General features: G+C 40.9%; 1 protein-coding gene across 5 annotated transcripts in view; it reads left to right on the forward strand.

Moving 5' to 3' along the window:
* The window catches only part of STK38L (serine/threonine kinase 38 like), a 111902-nt gene that overhangs the window by 47961 nt on the left and 40755 nt on the right, over nt 1-23186 (forward strand). The window contains exon 2 of one of the 5 annotated variants that reach the window (XM_058282946.1): nt 1330-3669. The exons of 3 other annotated variants lie outside the window; for them this stretch is intronic. The gene's annotated coding sequence lies outside the window, so the exon portion shown is untranslated. The remainder of the gene's footprint in view (nt 1-1329; nt 3670-23186) is intronic. One more of the 5 variants, XM_058282942.2, reaches the window with a different exon arrangement.

The following is a 23186-nucleotide window of genomic DNA, read 5'->3' on the forward strand; positions in this document are numbered from 1 at the left end:
GCCGTGCTGATGTAAAATGAGGGAGATGAAGTAGATAACATAGTCTCCTTTCAAATTCTGTCTTTCCAGTCTTGCTTCCTGGTGAAGTAAATTTCCAATGTTTAGACTCCTTGTGGAATCTAGAAAAATGCTCAAGGGAATTGAACTCTATGCTGTTTATGGGTTTGTGAGTATACTTTTTTGAAATACAGGATATTCTTGATGACAACTAACTATACGATACACGTTTAATTACATTTTAGGTCATTTTTTCTCTCCTGTATTTTCCAAATAAATCAGAGTTGTGCTCTGCAAATGACAAGCTGATAAAATGGTGTGGTTCTGGTCTGACACTTGGTAGAGTAGGAAGCTGTTCTGGTATTAATTCTAAAGGTCATCAGCACTTATTTTTTTCTGCCTTCAAGGTTTTTGTGCTTTTGTGTCTTAATGAGATGGATACCTTCTGGGTTTTCTCATGGTTGTAGAAATCCAGACGTAATATCTGAGTTTGATGAGTCATCTAGTAGTGCCTGCCTTTAGTTGCGAGCAGTTTTTTTCTTCGGTAACTTGTGATACCACAAAAAATCTCTTGGGAGAGTTTAAATGACTTAAAAGAACTAAAAGCAGCTCATGGCTACTTACATCTTACAGTTGTAAGTTTTTGATGATAAGGTGTTTTAATTTTAGTCTTAGCTAAATTTTGGTCCTGTTAGCAGAACACTCTGGGCTCTGGGTTCTGGGTTTTTGGCTATGCCACGTGAAAGAATTTAAGGACACGCGACAGGGTAGGCAAGGGAGTGAAGAGTTTAAGAAACAAGAAAAGGAAAACTGCACACAACTCAGACATGGTGCGGGCGAGCTGCAGGGTGAGCCGCACGCGGGGTCCCGGGCGGGCCTTTCTAGACCTTGCCTCCCCGCTGCCTGGTGTGCGGAGGCCCGGCTGGTTGCTGGTCTGATGGTTGTCACGATCCCGCCTGTTAGCGCTCAGGGGCGCACTGAGAAGGCGTCTGATGGCGGTGTCCGGGCCTGCCCCTTGACCCAGGAGAGAGCTCCAAAGGGGGCCTCGTGGCCAGGCTCGCAGTGGGGTCTTTTTGGCTTTCTTAGTAGCCAGGGGCTCCGGGGCAGGGTCTCATGGCCATGTTCTCTGCCGGGTCCCCGCTGTCACCTGTCTTCCCTCTCTTCCTATATTAACCTGCCTCAGCCCCCCAAAAGAGTGATGCTTCTGGCTCTTAAGTTAAATTGGAAGGAGTGTGTATATTTGAAATTAAGGTCTGTATGTATTGGGGAAATTTATATTTTACATTCTCACCTCAGTTTGTTTGTGAATGCCTGTCTGTCTCTTCCCATTAGATGTTTACTTTCAAGAAAATGAAAAGCAAGTGTTGAAAGAAGACCAAACTTATTCTCGTGAGGCCTGAGTAATTTGTGTGTTGAGGCTGCTTCCCAGCTCGCCGCTCCCTCTCCTGCACGCGCTGTCTCGCCACCTCGCATCACGCCACGTTGTCCTGCCTTGTCCATTCATTGGTTGTGCTCTGCTCACACCACACCTTTACCTTTTAACACTAAATACACGTTTTGGTTATACTGGTCTTTTGAATCAGACTTTATCTCCCTTAAAACAGATAAACAAGGAGCAAAGGAATGGGGATTTTCCTTAAAACTAGAACATACATTTTGTTGTTCTTCTTTGTATGATTTTAGAGGAGTCACCCATAGAAAATCTGTGTGAGAAGAAAGTGACAGTGTGAGCCCTTGCAGATATGCACAGATATAAGCCACTAAAAATGTTTCCCTAAAAGGAAGTGTAAGATACCACCATAAACATTCTTCAGAATTCCCCTCGTTAGGGTCTTCTTTTCTTTCTTTACTTTTGCTCCATGACATTAAACTTCTTTGCTGTTCTTCCAAACCCTCCACTCACAGAACTAAGAATTTGATTCAGAGGGAAAAATCCAAGTGCAGTGGTACCTGGAAAGCCAGCTCTCAGGACAGAGGGCAGGCTGCTTCTCTGTCACCACCCCTCCTCCACCACCCTCACACACTCTTAAATTCCTCAAAATACATGATACTGTAAAATACTGTTAAAAATTATAAGAATGAGTTTTCTCATTATGGAAAATTTAAATAATAATAAAGGACAAAATCGCCCATAATATCACACTTTTCATATCATAATTTACTGCTGTTTTTAAAAAAATATAGATCACATCATCCCTGAAGATGGAACTTTCTATGCTGTTTTCTAACTTAACGTTTTTCTAATGTTAAAATTTTTAAAAAAATTTTCTTCAGTATTCTTTCTGTGTTATGTCATGCTATCACTTCATTGATCATTTCACCTAATTTTAAACATTTGGTTATTTTAAGTTGTTTGCTATTTTAAATAGTATCTTGAATTTAAAAAAACACAACAAAACTCTGTACAAATCTTTGCTACAATTTTGATTACTTCCTTTGGGTATATATTCCTAAAGGTGGAATTATTGCATCAATAGATAAAAAATATTTTAGGCTTTTTGATACAAATTGCCATATTTCCTGAAAGATTTACATCCCCACCTGATAACATAAGCACAGATGGTGTGTGAAAAGGCATTGAATGACAGAATGGACCCCACCAGAGGGTTTTTCCCCCCTTAATTGTGGCTGCTTTGATACACAGGAAATGTATTACATTATTTTAAACTTTATTTCTGGTTTACTAATGAAATTGAATCTTTTTCATATGTTTGTTAGCTATTTTTATGTATTTATTGTCAGTCATTATTTATTATTGGGGTCTTCAGAGTCTCTTTACAGCTTCAATATTAAAAAGCTGTGGATGCACGCTATATATTGTTTTGGTTTCCCTGCTGATAAAACAGATAGCATACACTGCTTAACTGTTGCTTAACTCAGGGCTTCTCTGGCTCACGGTTTCAGGGGCTGAAGGCCTGCTCCTTCCCTGGGTCAGGAGCTTCTGCCTGGCTGGCATTTTTCTCGGTTCCTTGGCTTTTCCGTCACGTGGCAATGCACGTGGCAGTCTTCCTTCTCTTCTGAGTTCCACTGACTTCCAGCTCCTGCCTGCTCCCCGGGGCTTCTCTTTCCGTATCCTGTTTCCTTTGCTTATTGGAACGTATGCCACACTGGGTTAAGGCGCACCCTCATTCAGTTTGGGCACATCTTAACTAGTAACTTCTTCAGAAGTCCTCCTTACAAATAGGTCCACACTCACAGGACCAGGGGTTAGGACCTAAAACCGTGCTTTTTGTGGGGGACATAAGTCAATCCCCAACACATCTGTCTATATATATATTTTAAAGATTTATATATTTTTATTTCTCTCCCCTTCCCCCCACCCTGCCAGTTGTTTGCTCTCTGTGTCCATTCACTCTGTTCTTCTGTGTCCACTTGTATTCTTGTCAGCAGCACTGGGAAACTGCATCTCTTTTTTCTTGCGTCATCTAGCTGCTTCAGCTCTCTGTGTGTGCAGCGTCATTCCTGGGCAGACTGCACTTTTTTCACGCTGGGTGGCTCTCCTTACGGGGCGCACTCCTTGCACGTGGGGCTCCCCTATGTGGGGGACACCCCTGTGTGGCACAGCACTCCTTGCGCGCATCAGCACTGCATGTGGGCCAGCTCATTACACGGGTCAGGAGGCCCTGAGTTTGAACCCTGGACCCCCTGTATGGTAGGCGGATACTCTGTCAGGTGAGCCAAATCTTCTTCCCCCAACATATCCATATTAAGAAATATATTTTGTTAGTTTTTAACATATACTTGAATACTGTTATTTTATGCTATTTCCCCAAATTTCAGTCTTTCCATCTTGGTTGATAGGGGGTATATATGTCTGTTTTAGTTTCCTAGGCTGCTTAAGCAAATAATCATGAAGTGGTTTAGCCTAAACAATGGCAGTTTATTCGCTCATGGTTTGAGGCTGGGAGCATGTCCAAATCAGGCATCATCAAGGTGATGCTTTCTTCCTGAAGACCAGCTGCCAGTGCTTCTTGACTCCTCCATCACATGGCAAGGCACGGGGCAGCATCTGCTGGTCTCTCCCTTCTCTTCCAGGTTTCATTGACTTCAGCTTCTTGCTTCCATGGCTTTCTCTCTGTTTGAATTTACTTCTCTTATAAAAGACTCCAGTAATAGGATTAAGACCCATCTGGATTGAGGTGGAGCATGCCTACACTCAAGTAACCTCATCAGAAGGTCCAGCTTACAATGGTTTCACACCCACGGGAGTGGATTAGATTTAAGAACATGTTTTTCTGGGGTGCATTCAGCTTCAGATCACCACAGTATATATTCCAAATTTCTGTATAGTGGTATCTAACACTATATTTCCTTGTGATGATTTGCTTTTATGAAAGTCATTTCCCTTCCAAAGATCAGATAGGTATTCACCTATATTTTCTCCTAATTTTTTTGAAGTTCAAATTTTTTTTTTTTTAAATTTCCCTTCTTCCTTGCTTCCTTCCTTTGTTTTTTTATATTCACCTTTTTGATCTACTTGGGATTTACTTTACCCTTTGGAGTGAAGTGAACATATGAACTTGCTTTTTTTCCAGACAGATATCCAGTTGATAATTCTTGAAGAATTGAATAATTCTTCTGTCCTGCAGCAATCTCTGATAAGATTTCCTCATAAGATGCCAGGACTTTTTTTTTTTGGTCAAGGTTATTTTTAGGTGTTTTATGAATGCTTTTTTCCATCTCTTCCTCTTTGCTATTTTGATAGACGCATCATTAGGTTGGCAAGGCACCCAGAAGGAACCACCTTTCCTTACGCATTGCCAACGCAATGATGCTTCCATCAAACTTCCAGTATCCAACACCTTGAGTTTTCTTCTGTATTTTTCACTTCTGTTATGAAGAATTTGGATCAGTGAACAATAAGAGAAATTATTTTTAAAATAAGCAGTTAAATTTATAGTTAAAAATTAATGTTTTAATATATTAATTTTAAATATATACATTAAAAAATGGAAAAATAATCCCATTCCCAAAAGTTGCAAGGAAACTCTTAGAAAACAAGAAATCATGAGAGACAGAGGTTAGAGTGATCTAGAGAGTTCTGGGCCACCAAATTTAACCAACTCTGAGCTGGATAAACAAATTATATACATTAAAAAATGGGAAAAATTTGTTTTCAAGAATTTCCTTAAGGTACTAATGAGTATATAAGTTTGTGGTTTTTTTCCATCCATCTCTTCCTCCCTTCCTCCCTCTCAATAATTCCCACTTAAAATCACTTTAAAATCCACATTCTGGTTCCTCTTTACCCCCCAACCACCTGCAAATTGTGTTATTTTCTCCAACTTTTTGCCTGTTTAAGGTGAGTGTGTCCCCATGTTATGCCTGTGTGTGCACCATTAGAAAAAGAATTGATTTAAAATTCTTTTTAGGGGTGTCATTATTATCTAAAAGTTGTTACTGATTTTTTCCCTGTTGTGATGCTTAATTATAAAATATCAGAATTTTTTTCATTTCAGCTAAAGTAGTTTCCTTTTTTTTAAGTAAACCGTGACTTGGTAGCTTGAGGTGAGCATCTTTTGCAATAAAATATAATACAATGCTAGATAGGAATACAATGATAGAACCATTCAGTTATGTAAATATTGTGTTATAAAGATAAATGTCTTAGTATTTCTGGGGGGAAAAATGAATCATACTTTACCTAAACATTAAAATGTCTAGGCAAACAAGTTTTTGGATAAAATTACTCTTTTAAAGATTTGTTGCTTAGTTTAACTGCAAGCTAAAAAAATAACCTATAGTTCAGAATCTTTTTGGTAATTATTTGGATCAACATACTCAAAAAGTCTGCTATTACCAGCATTCCTATAGCCAAATACGCTTTAGGGAATTCAACCATTGAACTGTGTCAGCAAGAAAAAAATGTCTGCTTCCAAAATAATTTTGAAAATAAAAATGATAATGTTAATTTCAGCACCTCTTTGCCATCACCCTCAAGCTTATGGCTCACAAAATGAGCAATGACAAGTGTCTACATATGAATTTTTATTTCTCTGGGCCAGCAAACAGGGCAAAGGTAGAGTTGGACAAATGAACTAGGTAAACACACACACACACAAACACACCAAACTCAGTAACAAGACTGTAAATAAGTTGGGTGTTTGCTGCCTCATGAGAATTACTGTCTTGTGAGAAAAATGATTACTTCTTCTCTGGAACACTTTTCTTCTACCTCAGTTATATAGCAAATCACTACTAACTTCTAGTAAGAATTTTACCAAGTTTACATTTCTGTTTGGGAAATTGATATATACTTTATTTATCTCCCCCCACTCCCCCCCCACCCCTTGGTGTGTTGTCTTCTCTTCTCATATTCTCTCCTCTAGGATTCACCAGGATTTCATCCTGAAGACCTCTGATGGGAAGAGAGGTTCCCTCTCAATTGCGCCATCTCAGTTCCTGGTTTCTGCTGCACTTCACCTTGACCCTCCCCTTCTCTCTCTTTTGATGCGTCATCATCTTGCTATGTGACTCACTTGCATGGGGCACTGGCTCACCAAACAGGCACTTACACAGGCACTGGCTTGCTCTGCGGGCATGCTTTTTCTTCTTTTTCACCAGGAAGCCCCAGGGATTGAACCCAGGTCCTCCCATATGGTAGGTAGAAACTCTATCACTTGAGTCACATCTGCTTCCCCATATAAACTTCCTGATGTATTTTTCTCCTCTTCATTAAAAGCCATTTAATTTGTCAAATCAAGTTTGCTTTAAGACTAGAAGAGATAGCCATTAAAGACTGAATTTACGAACACTTACAGTAGTACAGCAGCCCTAGACAGGGTTTATGAGCAGGCAGATTGGGCAGGAAAGGGAAAGAAATTAATACTTTCGAGTGTTCAATATGAGCCAGGAGATGTTTTAAAAATATTTATCATTTATTGATTTAACAAACACTTATATGATGTTTTTCTAACCATGCACTGTTCTACATTCTTTACAAATATGAAATTTCATTGTTCTCGTCTCATATGAACATGATAAGCATGCACACAAGCAAAACAGTTCCTTCCATCTGTCCCATAAGAGCTAAGCCCCATTTCAATCTGAAACAGAGCAAGCATCATCATCCCAAAATCCTGAAGGTTGAGGAATGAACAAATATAAGGGGGAAATGCAACCATGGACCAAAGTAGACTTAGTATTATTGTAGTAATAGAAGAACTTGTACCATTGATATAAAGATAGTAGACCAGAGGTTCTGAAGGAAGGAGATAATGAGTAAAACGTAGGGTATTTTTAGAGCATTGGAATTAAATGTAAACCTCAATGTAAACTCCAGACCTTGGGTAGTGTCAGTATTCATCAATTATATCAAATGTATACAATTGTAAGATAGTATTAATAGGGGAAGATGTGAAGGGGGAGGGTGCAGGGTATATGGGAATCATTCTTTCAATGTAACTTCTGTAATTTAAAATTTCTTTAAAAATGAAGTTTATTATATATTAAAATGTCAAAATACTGTTAGTGGAACCCTCTGGGTTCTGGGCTTCTAAGTTCTTGGCCATGTCATATAAAGGTATTTAAGGACATACCATAGGGTAGGCATGGGAGCAAAGAGTTTATTGAGAACCAAGAGAAAAGGCAAAAAGTACACAACCCCAGACACGGGTGTAGGTGTGCGACAGCGTGAAATGTGCACGTGGAACCCTGAGTTAGGCTTTTTTAAGGCTTTTCCTCCTCCCCTTTCCTAATGTTGGGAAGGGGCCTCCAGCTCTTTGCTGTTCTGATTGGTTGCCTTACGATCCCCACCTGTTAGCTCTAAGGGGACCAATGAGAAGGATTTTGTTTGGAGTTATCTGGGACCAATGGGAAGGCCTGATTGGAGTTATCTGAGGCTTCCCCTTGGCCCCAGGAGAGTTCCAAATGGGACCTTATGGCTAGGTCTTGGCGGGGTCTTTCCAACTTTGTTCTTAGTAGCAGGGGGCTTCTGGGCGGGGTCTCATGGCCATATTTTTGGCCTGGTCCCAGCTGTGACTTGTCTTCCTTTTTTCCCTATACTAACCTGCCCCAACTCCCCCCTCAGAGAGTTTGCACCCTTACTCTTAAGGGGAAGCTGAAGGGCAGTGGTAATTCTTTGGTAGCTGCTTCCTGCTGTTAAGAGGCATTAGGCCCTGCCTGATGGTGTGAAACTCTCTGGCTCTTCTCCTGAGATTGGGGGAAGATGAGCCCAGCACCATGGTTGGAACTGGATGAAATCCCTGTATGACTAATACTTTGTTTTGGAAGACATTCTTGAAGAAATAAACTTAATTAAAATTTTGGAGCTACGTGGTCCTACTAAAAGGATAAAAAGGTGGTGGTAAGCAGGCCCAAAAAGGGGGCCAGCTGTGACATCCTAGACCATGGGAGCGAGAAAGTCCAGGTGTTCCAGAGGCTTCATCCTCCTCAAGTTGATGGGCTTCATCTTGCAGGTTTCAAATGCTGTTTAGGAATGTTCCAGTGATTTAAATAGAAACACCATTCCTCCTTGAGGAACAGGCAGATTCCTCCCTGTGCTGCTGTTAGTATGTTTTGGCTCTGTGATTTTATGGCACCATGGCAGCAGGGGAATCTATTTACTGTCTAAAGGCTTCCAAGGAGCGGCTAATTTCTTCTATGCTGTTGGTTTACTCTAGGGAGAGATTGTGGTAGACCTGCTGGTTTGGTATAAACTGCCAACCTCAGTTCCCATGGCAGTGGTTATGCCTAGGACAGCTAGGAGAAGGATGAGAGACACTAGACATAAGCTCATAAAGACAATATAGGCAGCAAGAAGACAAGCATATGGCAAGCAAAATACAGTACTTGAGAGCCTTTCTTTTGTCTTATAGACACATTCATGAACTACTTAGAAAATGAATAACATTTACCAAGGCTTTTAACATGTTCAGTATCTTTCTGCATAAGATCTAGAATAGAAGAGATAATCATATCAGGTATATAGGTACAATACTTAATACTGATCAATGCACTAATCAATGGGCAAGTTCCTCTTTGACTTGCAGTTAATAGCTCTAAACTCCAGGTTTGCAATACCATACATGTTGTTTTCCCATGGGAGCAGGCCATAATGTCAATTGTGTTTATTTAGTTTTACTCACATTACTCTGGTAATTAATGCTCCACTTGGTATGTCCTTCACATAGGCAGCACCATTGATCTTAGGGAGAGGCTGGCAAGGTAGGCTATGCACTAGCCTTATGCATAGCGCCCTCAGGCCCTGTGAAATAGAGCCAGCCTGAGTGTTCATTGTAAATGTGCCTGTATCGAGCCTTTGCTATCTGCCACAAGAATCCAAAATATCGACTACTTTCCATCTACTTCAGGAGCATGTCCAGAGATGTGGTACTTTTATGTGTTAGGGGTCTTAGTGACTAGCCTAGCTAATAACTCAAATGGAGAGGCACCATGCAGGGTACTGAGGGCCTGGTTTGAATGCACAAGAGAGTTTGACAATACTGAAGTCTGTCTTAATTTTTATACACTTTCTAAGTACTTCCAGTGCAGTTTATACCATATCAAAGAAACAGCTGTTTTAGTGTTTTCCTTTTCCTTTTACACCTTTACCATGACTACATTAGGTAACAAGTATTTTCCTTTAGCAGCAGAGGAAAAACTACTTTTTCCATTATTTTATGAAAGCCTAAGATTCCCAATGGAATAAAGATTTCTTCTCCCTACCACCACCTTAACATGCAGATTGAGGGAGCCTCTGACAGGTTTCCCTGTTATGAAGTTACTTCTTGTTATTAAGATCTGTTTAGGTTTCTAATTAATAATGTTACTCGATTTTGACTAGGTTCTTTACTATGCTGCAGAAATGAATTTCAAGAGCACATCGGGTGAATTAGGCCAGTAATTTATTCAGGTAGGGAGGGACAAGAAATGGGAGAAAACAGATCAGGGGTCCCAGATAGAGAGGAAGGGGTTGAAAAGTGATAAAGAGGGCTGATTTACAGTCTACAATTCCCCATTATAGGTTATAGATCCCCAGGTTTACTTAGGTAGTGATCAAAAGGAGGGAAAAGGCAGCCAGAGTCAGGGTCCAGAGGTGAGCAAGCACATGGGAGAGAGAGTTGAGGCCTCACCTTGTCTTTTTGAACTGTTAATTATCCCACCCCTTTGCTAATGGCAGGGGAGGAGTTCCAGCTGTTTACTGTTTTGATTGCTTATTTCTCCCATCATCTCCCAGGAGAGCCCAATGATCAAGTCCTTGGGGAATATCCAGGCTTCTCCTGGCTTCTGGAGGAGGTCTTCTTCTGAGTGGCAGAATCTTGGGGCGGGTCTCCCAGCAGCCATCTTGGGGTTATCGATGCTGTGGGGGCTTCTTGCTGGATTCCAGGTCCGTCTATTGATTCCCTGTCTTACTAGCTGGCTTCAATAATGGCTTCCTGGAATTAGCTTTTTAAATACGTCAGTATGGATAATGCTTTTGTAAACTTCCTATAACCAACCAGAACTACATAAACTGGATAGTTTTACCTTTAAATAAAGTCTTATCTTACATTACTCATTCTGTTCTTTGAAAACCAGTCATTTCACTTTTGGACAGAGCTTTATTTTCTTCTTTAACTGAATTTCATTGAACATAAACTTAACTATTTTTGTCATCTTAAAGATTTAGTACATAGAATGCTAATTTATTAAATTGATAGTTTATACAAGAAATGTTCCTTTTTCTTCCTTCACAGTTGGTTAAAAACCTCTTTTTTCTTTAATAAAATTTCAAAACTATGGGTAACCTTAAAAGCATGTTGACTTCCAGGTTCTGGAATAATTATAATTGTTTAATTTGTTTTAATCATAATATAGGAAAATTATTCCATAGGACTTTTTCTTTACTTACTGAAATGTGGTATTGGATTATTATTACTCTCATTTTAAGACTGCTAAAAGGTTTAAATTGGGGAATTACAGGACAAACCATGACTCTTAATTCCTTGGCCTGCTAAGAGTTTTAAGCTAAACTTATATTTCCCTATCTTGTCACATCTAGCCCTTCCCCCATAGCTCTTATAAGGAGAAGGTGTCCTGTGGGGCTGTGTAGGTCAAAGAGCTTAGGAAAGACATTTTTCCTCTCCCAATAGTTTATATATTAAGATTTCTATATGACCTTTCTATCCTGTTTAGCTTCCCTAATTTGGGCTCCAGGAATATTTATTTACATGTATCAGTGCTTATTTAGTTTTTAGCATTTTGAATAGAGCTTTTTTTTACCCCCCCCCCCCCCGCGACTTTTTGCGTGCTGTCTGCTCTCTGTGTTCGTTTCGCTGTACTTTCTTCTGTGTCTGTATTTATTTTCCCCTCCCCCCTTGTGGCGTGCTTGCTATCTGCTCTCTGTGTTCATTCACTGCTGGCTCTTCTGTGTTCTTGTTTGTCTCCCTTCTTTTGTTGTGTCATCTTTGCTGAGTCGGAGCTCTGTGGTGTCTGCAGGCCAGGCAGCGTTTCATGATGCCTACAGGCTGAGCGGTGTTCCGCGGCATGTGGGCGAGCCCGCCTTCAGAGGAAGGCCCCGGGACACGAACCCAGGGCCTCCCATATTGTAGACGGGAGCTCATCTGATTGAGCAACAGCCACTTCCCATTGAAAAGAGCTTTATTAAAGATTTTCATTTGTTAATTTGATATTACCATCTCGATGTATGAAGATATACACTGAGCAAATAGGTACAAAGAGAGAGTTAGACACAGTGTATTGGTCAGCCAAAGGGGTGCTAATGCAAAATACCAGAAATTGGTTGGTTTTTATAAAGGGTATTTATTTGGGGTAGGAGATTACAGATACCAGGCCATAAGGCATAGGTTACTTCCCTCACCAAAGTCTATTTTCACTGTTGGAGCAAGATGGCTGCCGATGGCTGCGAGGGTTCAAGCTTACTGGGTTCCTCCCTTCCAGGGCCTTGCTTCTCTCAGGGTTCAAGGTTCCTTTCTTCCTGGGGCTTGCTTCTCTTTCCTCTGTGAGCTTACTTCCCAGGGCTCCAGCTTAAGTCTTCAGCATCAAACTCCAATATTAGGAACTCTGAACTCTGTCCTTTGCCATGCCTTTTATCTGTGAGTGCCCACCTCTTGGTGAGGACACAATGCTCTAATGATGTGGCCCAGTCAAAGCCCTAATCATAATTTAATCAAGCCCAGGTACAGATCAGATTACAAATATAATCCAATATCTATTTTCGGAATTCATAACTGTATCAAACTACTACATGCACTACGTTGGCAATTCCTTTACCTTTAACAGTTATGGGAGTCATCAGAACTACAGAGTAAAGTTTTTACATTTTGGTTCTAATTGAGAATGAGGCTTGTTTTCTTGCCAAGTTTTGATTAGGACCTGGTTTTCAGGTCCTGGGTGAGCAAAGGTTGTACATGGGCAGTTTCAAAGGGGCTAAGTTGAAGTGGATCCTAGCCACCTTGTTTGTTTTTTCCCTTCTGGTGGGAAAACGCTTAGCCCTGGTAGGATGGCATGTGGATCTGCCAATCCTTTCCAGGGTATGAGTGGGACAGGTTCTGGAATAAGGGCTAGGAGGGAGATCTGGGCCAAGCATGTTCATTAACTACTTAGAAAATGAAGTTTACCACGACTTTTAACATGTTCAGTATTCTTCTGCATATGATTTAAAATAGAAAAGATATCACCAAAATCATCAGGCGTATATCTAGAATAAGGATACAGGTACAGTGCTTACTACTGGTTAATGTACTACCTAATGCATAAGTTTGTCTTTGTGCTGTAATTAATAGATTCAGGTTCCAGGTTTGCAATATCTTACATGTTATCTGTTCATGGGAGCAAATGTTAATTGTTTTTAAGTTCCACTCACAGTATTCTGGTGATCATTGCTCCACTCGATATGTCTTTCCCACAGCCAGCAAGCTGACCCTAGAGAGAAGCTAGGAAGGTAGTTTCCAGTATTCCCCTGGCGTGGTGCATAGCACCCTTTGGCACTGTGAAACAGTTTGAAACTGCCATGTAGTCTCCATCGACTTCAGGAGCACAACCAGAGATGTAGTAGATACCTTTATTATTTGAGGGGTCAGTGACCAACCTAGCTAATAACTCAAATGGAGAGGTAACCTGCAGTGTATTGAAGGCCTGATTTGAATGCACAAGAGAGTTTGAAAATGCTGAAGTTTATCTCTTGAACAATTTTGCAAAGTTTTTCTGCTTTCCTAACAATTAAATAAATTCCACTTGTGATTTATACATTAAATCCACTTGAAAGACAGTATTGATATTTAAAGACTCATCTTTAGGTTACCTTTCTCCCTTGTTCAGTTTGTAACAGGTGAACCCCAAATCTGATTTCCTAAGCACAAGCAAACTGACAAAGTTAAATACAGATTTCAAAGTTGAACACAAAGTTAAGAACAGAATAAAACAGAAGATCTTTATACCTTTAGCATTTCTAGGAACTTTTTAATTTTAATTGATGGCACATAAAGTTTCTTTATCTTGATCACTATTCACACTTTTTATAGGCACAACTGAGGTTAAACTGAAAAGGCTTTTTACAAGGAAGTTATTAGAAGTTTGAGGTTTATTTCCTCATTTCTTTAAGGAGACACGATATCTGTCCTCTTTTCTCACATTGGTATAACTGGAATTCAGGGTTTCATACAGAGGCTGCTCTCACCTATGCTGTGGCCACGTAGACCATCAGTAGCAGGATTTCCTGATTCCTGGTTCTTGAGAAGGTACTCTTGGGTGTTTACTGGTATGCTAGAGACCATGCTCATTATTCTAGGAAGAATGAAGAAGCATGTTTTAGTTGATTGATCTGGCATCCCAGAGTCCTAATCTACCTAAAATGTTCATCACTCTATGTAATGTGTAGCTGATGCTCTGTCCCAGCATCCTGAGAACTGCAATTTTCAGAGCCTTCCTGGCCTACAGGCATCCCTGTGGGCAACCTAGGTTTTGGGGGTATCTGATGCTTCCAGCGATCAGATCAGTGTGCCCAAGCCGAGTTGGTGGGAGACCTTCTGAGGAGTTACCCTGAATCAGAGTACCTGAGCTAAGTCTCAAGGGATATTTGGCTGCCCTCTGAACAGAAGGGCCCAAGGAATGGGGGCCATTTAGAGTTTACTGCTCTGGTTCTCAGCGCCTCTGACATTTCAGGGTCTGAGACTGACTGCATGGTTACCCAAACAGAAATTCCTGAGTTAAATCTCAGGAAATGTTTGGCTGCTCTCTGAATCAAAGCACCCAATCCTTAAGTCTTGGGGGACATTCAGCGTTACTTCTCTGGTTCCCACTACCCGTGGAATCAGAGACTCTTCCGCCAGGCATTTCCGGGGCCTTCCTGGACTCGGAAGACAGATCAGATAGATCAGATGTTGTCCAAGCCGAATACTGCTCCCTCCTTGGAGAAGGGGCAGAAAGCTTCCTCTTCCTATCCTTTCAAAAGTCTTAGATGCTGTTGTAGTTTTACGACTTTACTGTCTGATAGTTTCCCAGTTAAAGCAGCCATCAAAAGGCCATTACGTGATTAGAGATGAGTTGTTCTAGGGAACAGGCCTTGGGGCCCTGAGACAATAGCTTCCTTGCTAGCAAAGGCGTTTTCCCAGTTTCACCGTTTTTAAGACATTCCAAAGCATTCTAACAGAAACCTGTAAAGAGAAATTCAGTAGCAAAAAGTAGGAAGGTAAAAACATGGGTAAAGGTTAATTATGCACGGGTATCCTTGCCTGTGCCCCCCTGAGGACGGGAACTCGCACAGCGTCCATTTGGCTCTGCCTGGCCTTCCCACTTCATTCCCCACGTGCTGGGTGTGGTTGATGGGAAGGTGCTTGCAAAGGCTGGACTCGCTGGGAGGGCCAAGCCCCCTGCTCTCCGCCATTGCCGTGCGCCCCCTAGAGGAGATGGCGGGAGATGGCAATGGCACTGGCGCTGAGCAGAGCCTCCAGCTGCTAAAAGGTCTTGAAAAAGAAGCTTCGCAGAGCCCGGCGCTCTGCCGGGGAAACTCTGTTTTGGCAGGGCTGTGATTTGAGCCACTGCCCTATCGGTAGTCTGCTGAAGTCCTTGAGAAGCTGCCCATTATCCTTGGGGAGGATAAACGCGTAGGTAGCATCCTCCTTCCAGACCTGACAGAAGAGATTGCTCGCCTAGCCAGCATCCTGGAGGTCGTGAGCGGTGCTCACAGTCCCCACGGTCAGGCCTCGGAAGTCTTACGTCCTTGCCATCCCCAGACACTTGGAGGTCTTGGGAGATGTCTAGGTACAGTTCCCAGACCTAAGCTGGGCGTGGCTATGGACCTTTCTTTTGGCCAACTCTTGTAGTGGTCTTAGGAAGTAGCTGTGAGAGAGAGCTCATTTTCAGGCCACTGCCAGGAACCCAGTTTTGAAGTTAAACTGGGCATTAAGAAAACAAAGAGGGCACAGACAGGCTCTAACTAAAAAGCCTAAACTCACTGGCATTCGGCAGGGTGTGGAGAGCATTACTTGCCTCTGTCTCCTGGGTGGCTCACCAAATATGTTAGCAGAATGCTCTAGGGTCTGGGCTTCTAGATTCTTGGCTGTGTCACATAAGGGAATTTAAGGACATGCCATAAGGTAGGCAAGGGAGTAAAGAGTTTATTGAGAAACAAGAGGAAAGAAAAAAGTGTACAACCCCAGACACAGGTGCAGGCATGCTGCAGGGTGAGACTTGTGTGTGGGGCCCCAAGTTTTGCCTTTTTAAGGCTTTTCCTCTTGCCCTTTCCTAATGTTGGGAAGTGGCCCCAGCTGTTTGCTCTTCTGTTTGGCCTTATGATCCCCACCTGTTAGCTCTCAGGGTACCAGTGAGGAGGCCTTTTGTTTGAAATTATCCAGGACCAATGAGGAACTCTGTTTGGAGTCATCTGGGGCTTCCTCTGAGCAGAGGACTTTCAAATGGGACCTTGTTGAAAGGGTCTCGGCGGGATCTTTCTGGCTTTGCTCTTAGTACAAAGTTCTTAGTTCATTTTCTTGACTGAGTCCTAGCTGTGACTTCCCTTTTTTCATATACTAACCTGCCATAATACCATTCCATTTAAACTTTCCCACAGTTTACACAAGTATTATGAGTTTCCAGCTTTGGAATATATTTTTCCATTGTTAATTAAAATACAAGTATATTGATAATGTTAATTTTCATGAACATTTATTTTAGCACCTCACTTTTTACAAGTTGAAAGAACAAATTCTTTTGAAACAGGTTGTAATTAAAGATATCCTTAAGGGTTTTATTAACATATTAAACTTTGTCATTATATTTTATAATTATAAGCATTATAATTAAACAGACCTCTATTATTACAGTGACAAATAAGTTAGTAAAATAGTCGGGAAAAGACAACTTCCAAAATAGCAGTGGTTCTGTGTTTCTCAAAGCCCTTAAGGATATGACGAAGCAGTTCTGATAAGGCACAGATTCTTTGTTCTTTATATATATTGATGATTTCAAAAGGACTTTTATATCCTTCCACTCAAAACACTCCAACCATTTAAGAAAACTTTGTTACTTTAACAGAGAGAGAGTCAAATTTTAGTTTTGCATTAGTACATCATTTGGTAAACAAATCTTAGCATAGATCATAACAGATTGAGGTGGCGCCTGACAGGTTTTTCTGCTATAAAGTTTTTGTAATCAGTATCAACTTACAGATTTTAACTTAAAAATGGCTTCCTGGAATTAGTTAGTTACTTACATTGAAATCTCTCAGTTTATATTTACAGACTTCCTGCAACCTGTAATTTCCTATAATCTTTTATAATCATTTGTAACTGTAAAGACTACTTTACCTTAAGACAAGTTTCACCTTAAATAAGCTTACTGAATTACAGTCAGCAACAAGCAGAATTTACTTCCACTAACCCTTCTACAACTTGCCATATCCATTCAAGTTTTGCCCTACACATTACCATCCTGATATTATAAAAACCAGCCACCTTATCTTAAGACAAAACATACTCCCTTAAACAAGCTGTCGCTAATCTTTTTTTTTTTTTTCATATCCATTTAAGTCTTATATCCCTCATTCGGTTCTGTGGAAAACTAGTCATTTCACTTTAGGCAAAACATTTTTAAAAGGTATTTGTAAAAAAAATAATTTCGTCAATTAAAAACTTAACAATGTTATCATCTTAAAGATTTAACAGTCTTAATGTTAACTCAGTATCCAGATAAACCTAAGGAGATTACATCCAAGTAGAAAAAAATTAAAATAGCAATATTTTATGTAAAAAATGTTTTTTCTTTTCCTTCCTAGGATGTTAAAACCTTTTTGTTTTTATAATATCTTAAAATTATAAATAAATTCAAAAGCACACTGACCATTAGGCTCTGGAAAATATACTGTAATTGCTTAATTTGTTTTAATTATAATTTAGAAAAATCATTTTATAGCTTTCATAAATCTTTACTTACTGAAATTTGGCCATTGGGTTATTAATTACTCTCATCTCAAGGCTGTTAAAATTGAATTAGGGGATTAAAGGGCAGACTATACAAAACAAAGTTTATTGTTTATTCTGAAGTAGCCCCTCTGCCACTATCATTTTTAATTTTCAGGCCTAGTAGACAGATTTCTAAGCTAAACTCATATCTTCCCCATCTTGCCTCACCCAGCCCATCCACCATAGTTTTCTAAACTGGTTTTAATGAGTCACTCGAATTCAAAGTTAGAAACCCAGGGGTAGGATAGGTCATAGAAAGGTTGTGGAGGAATTCAGGACAACCTTTTTAGGTTTTTTTGTTTTTTTTGTTTTTCCTCTTTGAATTAAATAGTTTCTTTATTCAGATTGTTATATGACCTTTTTAATCCTGTTTGTCTTTTCTAATATGGGCTCTAGAAGTATTCACTTATATATATGAGCACTTGTTTAATTTTTAGCCATTTGAATAGAGCTCTTTTAAGAGTGTTTATCTGTTAATTTGATATTACCAAATGGAGGTATGAAATATACACTGAACAAGCAGACAACACAAATAGAGTTAGACACACTAACAGGACATACAGGTCACTAATTGGACTCCCGACTCTCACTCTCGGTCTGGTTGTCTCCAGGCTCGCCATCATTCCACATCCCTGGTTTTACCACTTTTAAGCTCTCCTTTGAGATCAGTTGCTTGTAATATGCAAGCTCGTTCTTGGGAACACTTTTATATTACATAAAAATTGGAGAAGAAGTTATAGGGGACATTATGTGGTCAACATGTGCAAGGCAGGTACGTTTTGGAGGCTCTGCTTCAGAGACTTGGTTTTATTCGAGGAGTAAGGCTCCCCTCCCCCGGGCCCTTTCACCAGGTGTCTTTCAGTTTCCACCTAGCTGTTCTTGGGTTTTTCCCAGGGGTGTCTAAGACAACTTTTTCCCTTCCCTGGAGGGCTGGAGGTTGGGCCCAGGGTTCTTACCTTTTTGAGGCAGTCTTGTTGAGATTGTTATCAGTTTATTAGACCTTCTGAAGTGCAGGTTTCCTTAAAGCAGTCCCTATTGTAATAAACTTCATAGGCAGTGCTAGCTAGAGATAGGTAAATCTAGTGCCCCATCAATTTTCTGTAGCTTCCTTCTTATATCTGGAGAATTTGGGGCAATAAAGGCTATATTGAAAAGTCTCGTATTTTTCTAGACTTTCTGAATCTATATTAGCATATTGCTGATAGGCAGTATAAATTATTTCTAGGAAAACTGAGGGTTTTTCTTCTGGTTCTTGTATTACTTCACTTATCCTTTGTTAGTGTACAGCTCCAGGGACCTCTTCCTGCTCTGAATTAGCACAGTCCTCGGCACCGTTAAACTTCCATTTACGACTCTCTCCTAGGGCTGGCTGCTCATTTCTTTCTATCATACCTTGGGCTCTCAGGATTTTTTCTGTTTGTCACTTACTCTGCTTCTTCATTTACTCTTTTCCCTTCATCTTCTGTTATCCGCAAGGCCTCAATACCAGTCCAATTACAGGTTGGAATAATTAAGCTTTTTATTTTCTCTGGGTCCTTTTTATAGAGTGGGCCACCATTTTGGGGTAAGCCCGTACACAAATTCTTTATCTATTCCTAGAGGCATTTCCCAGAAAAGTAGACATTTTTCCCACCCAGCTGCTGATCTTAGAAAGCCATCCTGGCTGAAGAGAAATACAGAGGTTTTCCCTATAGAAACATAACCCAGCCATTTTCTTCCTCATTCTATTATATTGAGGCCAAACTTTGTTACAGAAAAAACTATTTCAAAGAATTTCAGTAACCAATTAGGAATACTTGAGCAGTAAAAATGCATTTAAACACTAATTTAACCGTTTAGACAGCATTGAACATTTACTATACCTAAGCAACACATACCACTTAACAGACACTGAGCATTTACTGTGTTCTGGAGTAGTTTCAGGAGTGTCTCCAAGATTCAGAAGTAAAATTCACAGAGAGGCTCAAGGTTCAGGAGTAAAATTGACAGGTTCGCGGTTCAGGCACATGCTTAACTGACAGGCTTAAGGTGGGGAATTTAGCCCTAGACAGAATGATGCCCCCCCCTAGAAACAGGAAAAGGTGGAGAGGCTCGAGCAAGGGGAATGGTTCAGGAAGGAGTTTAAGGGTACTCAGACTGAACTAACTTCCCAGGTTGCTTCTGCCTGGGTGACTTGCCCCCCAGACAGGTCCTACCTTGGGGCTGGAACTTTTTCTTTCTTTGAAGCTTTCAAGCACCCTTAAGGCCTGCAGTGCCCACGAGGCAGGAGAAACCCAGTTGTCGAGCTTTAGACCAGGAGGGTCTTGTGCGGCAGAAAGCTCCATTACCGGGCGTACCTCTTCCACTGGGGCCTGCGAGCCTCGGGCAGTCGGACTCATTCAGGCACCCTTTGTTCTTAGTCCTTGCTGGGTTGCCAGATCGACACCAAGCAAAAGCGGGTTCCTTCCTCCAGATGGTCTTTAAAGCCAATTTTCTGAGATACCAGGGAGTCAAAGAGAAAAAAGGTTATTTGGTTGTGCGAGCAAAGGAGGCATTTGCTTTAGATGGTCTCCAAACTGCCTCCCTGATTTGCAGAAATTCTAATATTTTATAACCTCAGGGTGGCTAATGAATAAATGGGGTGGAGCTGGACACAGGTTCCTTCATTAATAAACATTAAGGGCCCCCAACCAGGGGAGTTACAAAGTTACAATCATTTTCAGAGGTCAAGATTCTGAGATAGGAAAGTACAGGCTAGAGGTCAGTCACAGAGGAGGGTGGCGGGGGTTCCCATCCCCGTGGCAGCACACGCGAGGGTGAGGTCAGGGCTGGAGTGATCGTGTGCCGGTTGAGTCCTGAATCTCAGCAGAGTTGCAACACCTGCTCTCCGGTTCATCAGACTTGTCCAGCACAACTACAGAGTGATGGTGATGATGGACAACATCCATCCCCCAAAACAGGGAGTATCTGCAACTGCACGCGAAGTAGCGCCTTCCGTCCGCGCAGTAAGATCTAAACCCCTCTCAACTGAGGCAGGGCAGGTATCACTTCCCCAAATCTTCAAGGCCGAGGAATGAGCAGACGTAACGGGGGAATGCAGCCTTGGACCTAAAAAGACTTACTGTAGTAACAGAAGAACCTTTAACGTTGATATAAAGATAGTGGTCACCGAAGGCGAGGGGAAGGGCAGAAGAGGTGGAACATGGCATTTTTAGGTCAGTGCGAATTAAGGGTAAACCACAGTGTAAACTCTAGACCTTGGTTAGCAGCAATGCTTCAGTATTTATTCATCAGTTGTAACAAATGTATCACACAATTGTAAGATGTTATTGATAGAGGAAGATGTGGGAGGGTGAAGTATATGGGAATCCCTTATACTTTCAATGTAACTTTTCTGTAAGCTAAAACCTCTTTAAAATAAAGTTTATTACACTAAAAAAAAGTCTAGAGCTAGCTGGCTCAAGGGTTGGGACCACTCTAGCCAGCCTCAGTAAGTTCAGGTATTAACCTTTTGCTATTTTCTTAATATAAAGGCATCTATATAATGGTTTAGCATTCATGATTCTTTGTTAACTCGGTCACAGAGGGAAGCGGGGTGGCTGCTCCGTTAGTGGGACAGACTCAGTGTGCTGTGTCCACCCGCATGACCTGCCGCATCCAGGTTTCATGCTTACCTTACCCCTAACCTTGAGTTGAGGAGAGGCAGTGGAGTGTAGAATGTGAAAATGAAGGTGAAACCACCAGTCCCGTAAAGGCAGCTGTTTTTCTCCTTTGAAAGTTTGATGGTAAAAGGCTGGAGACACGGAATCTTTTTATAGATGGCCTGAGGGCCAGATTTGTTATCTCCTTTCTCGGGCTTGATAAACTGAAGCTTGTTGAGCTTCAGCCCAGGAATGAGGAGGGGAGCCTGGAGAAACACAGGGCAGGAAATTCAAGGGCACCTAGTGTTGTTTTTATCGGCCCAGGAATTCTAGACTTGCAGTTGTATCCTGTTCTTTTTCTGTAATGAAAGACAAAGAACGGTGTTAAATCCCATTAGAGAAATAGATTTTCAGTGTAATAAGTGCCAATTGTGTAGCTGTATTGCCAGGCCTTTTCAGGCTATTGTGTCATTCATAATAATTTGATCACTCTATTCTTTGAGTTTTGTGTGACTTGCAAATTTTTTAAAGCCTGTTTGTACCTGATTAGAAGGAAATAATTTTTCCTTGTTTTTAAAGCTCATTTCTAAAAGATAGTATTTAATCAGGAGTAAGGATAAGACTTGGGGCTTTTTCTCTATTTTTATCTTTTCAGGAAGATTTGTTTGTGAAAGTTAAAACAATACTAAATGATTCTGTAGTTTAAAATTTTTTTTTTTTTTACTAGAGTGTAAGAATAAATCTTCTGGAAGAAAATAAGGTTCACCTGATTGTGGAAAAGAAAATAATTTATTCTCAATCTTGCATGAAGGGGCACACAGCCAGAAAACGTGACTGGTGCCCCGAACTAAGAAAAATGACACAATTTATACCCCTAAGCCCAGCACACAAGCTCTTCCTCTGTTTCTCCATAGATTGGATACTTCAGAAGTTACAGCTTATCTGAGAAGATCTAATTTTCCTGAGCATAAGTTTGTGATTAACGGCTTCCCCCATCACATTCCAACCGCTTTAGTTTTTACCTGCTCCTTTGCCAAATAAGGAATGGAATTTGGTGCTCTATTGGTATTGACTTAGCTCTTTCTTTTTTTTTTTTTTCTCTTCTATATTTCCCAATTTATTTTAAAAACTGCTCACAGCACTGGATTACCACATGTCTGTAATTTCCACCAAACCATAGTTCTTCTCATTGAGGTAATAATGTACACACAGTGCTTGACCCAGGGCACACCCAATAAGCAAAGGCTTAGGACAGAGCACAACACATGCAACAAGGATTGGAAATGAGGCTTTGTCCAGAACAAGCAAGCACATACACATGTCAGTTAACGTGCTGACACCAGGCAAACTCTTGCTCTAAATGTCATGATACGGGGAGTGGATGTGACTCAAGCAGTTGAGCACCTGCCTCCCACATGGGAGGTCACAGGTTTGGTTCCAGTGCTCCTAAAGAAAGAACAAAAGCAGTCAATGAGCAAGCAGACAGGGGAGCCATGTGGGGGGAGGGAGAGAGGGAGGAGGATTAAAAAAAAAAGTCATGATACTAGATTCCTATCTTTGCTCAAGACAACAGAAACCATTAGATTCTTTCAGTAAAAATAATTTGTTATAGCAAAAAATTCACATTTATAAGGACTCTCAGGAAAAACAGGTTATTTCTATTTGCTGGTGCCTCAGAAAGTTTCATCATTGAAGCAAAAGTTACATGAAAAATTCTCCACCTCAGAACGTGTATCCTGATTTTTCTAGAGGTGGTTGCTGGCTGACCCCAGGTGTTTCAATAAAGACAATGGCGTTCTGATGTTACTTTCACGCATGTACTCTCAGAAATAGCTTAATTTCCTCCTTTGGGTAAAATATGGTTTCTTAGGTCTGCAAGAATTCAGGCTGCACTCGTGCCACTTTCCGGAATTCTTTAGTATGGGTCTTAGGGCACTGCACCTCACACCAGCTGCTGGGTACCATCTGGCACCTGACTCACTGTGGCCACCGCCACTCCTAGCTCATTTTCAGCAGTGGTCAGCAGGTAGTTGGACTGTGCATCACCTAGGGATATCTTGACACGTAATACTGGTAAAGGAAAATGAAGGGTTAGAAATCTTGCCTCCATAGCCACTTGAGTTGTTTCTCTACTTCCATTTCTTCTTTTGACAAAGGACCAGAAGTCTTC

This window comes from Dasypus novemcinctus, chromosome 20 (genome assembly GCF_030445035.2).
Source record: "Dasypus novemcinctus isolate mDasNov1 chromosome 20, mDasNov1.1.hap2, whole genome shotgun sequence".
Classification (NCBI taxonomy): domain Eukaryota; kingdom Metazoa; phylum Chordata; class Mammalia; order Cingulata; family Dasypodidae; genus Dasypus; species Dasypus novemcinctus.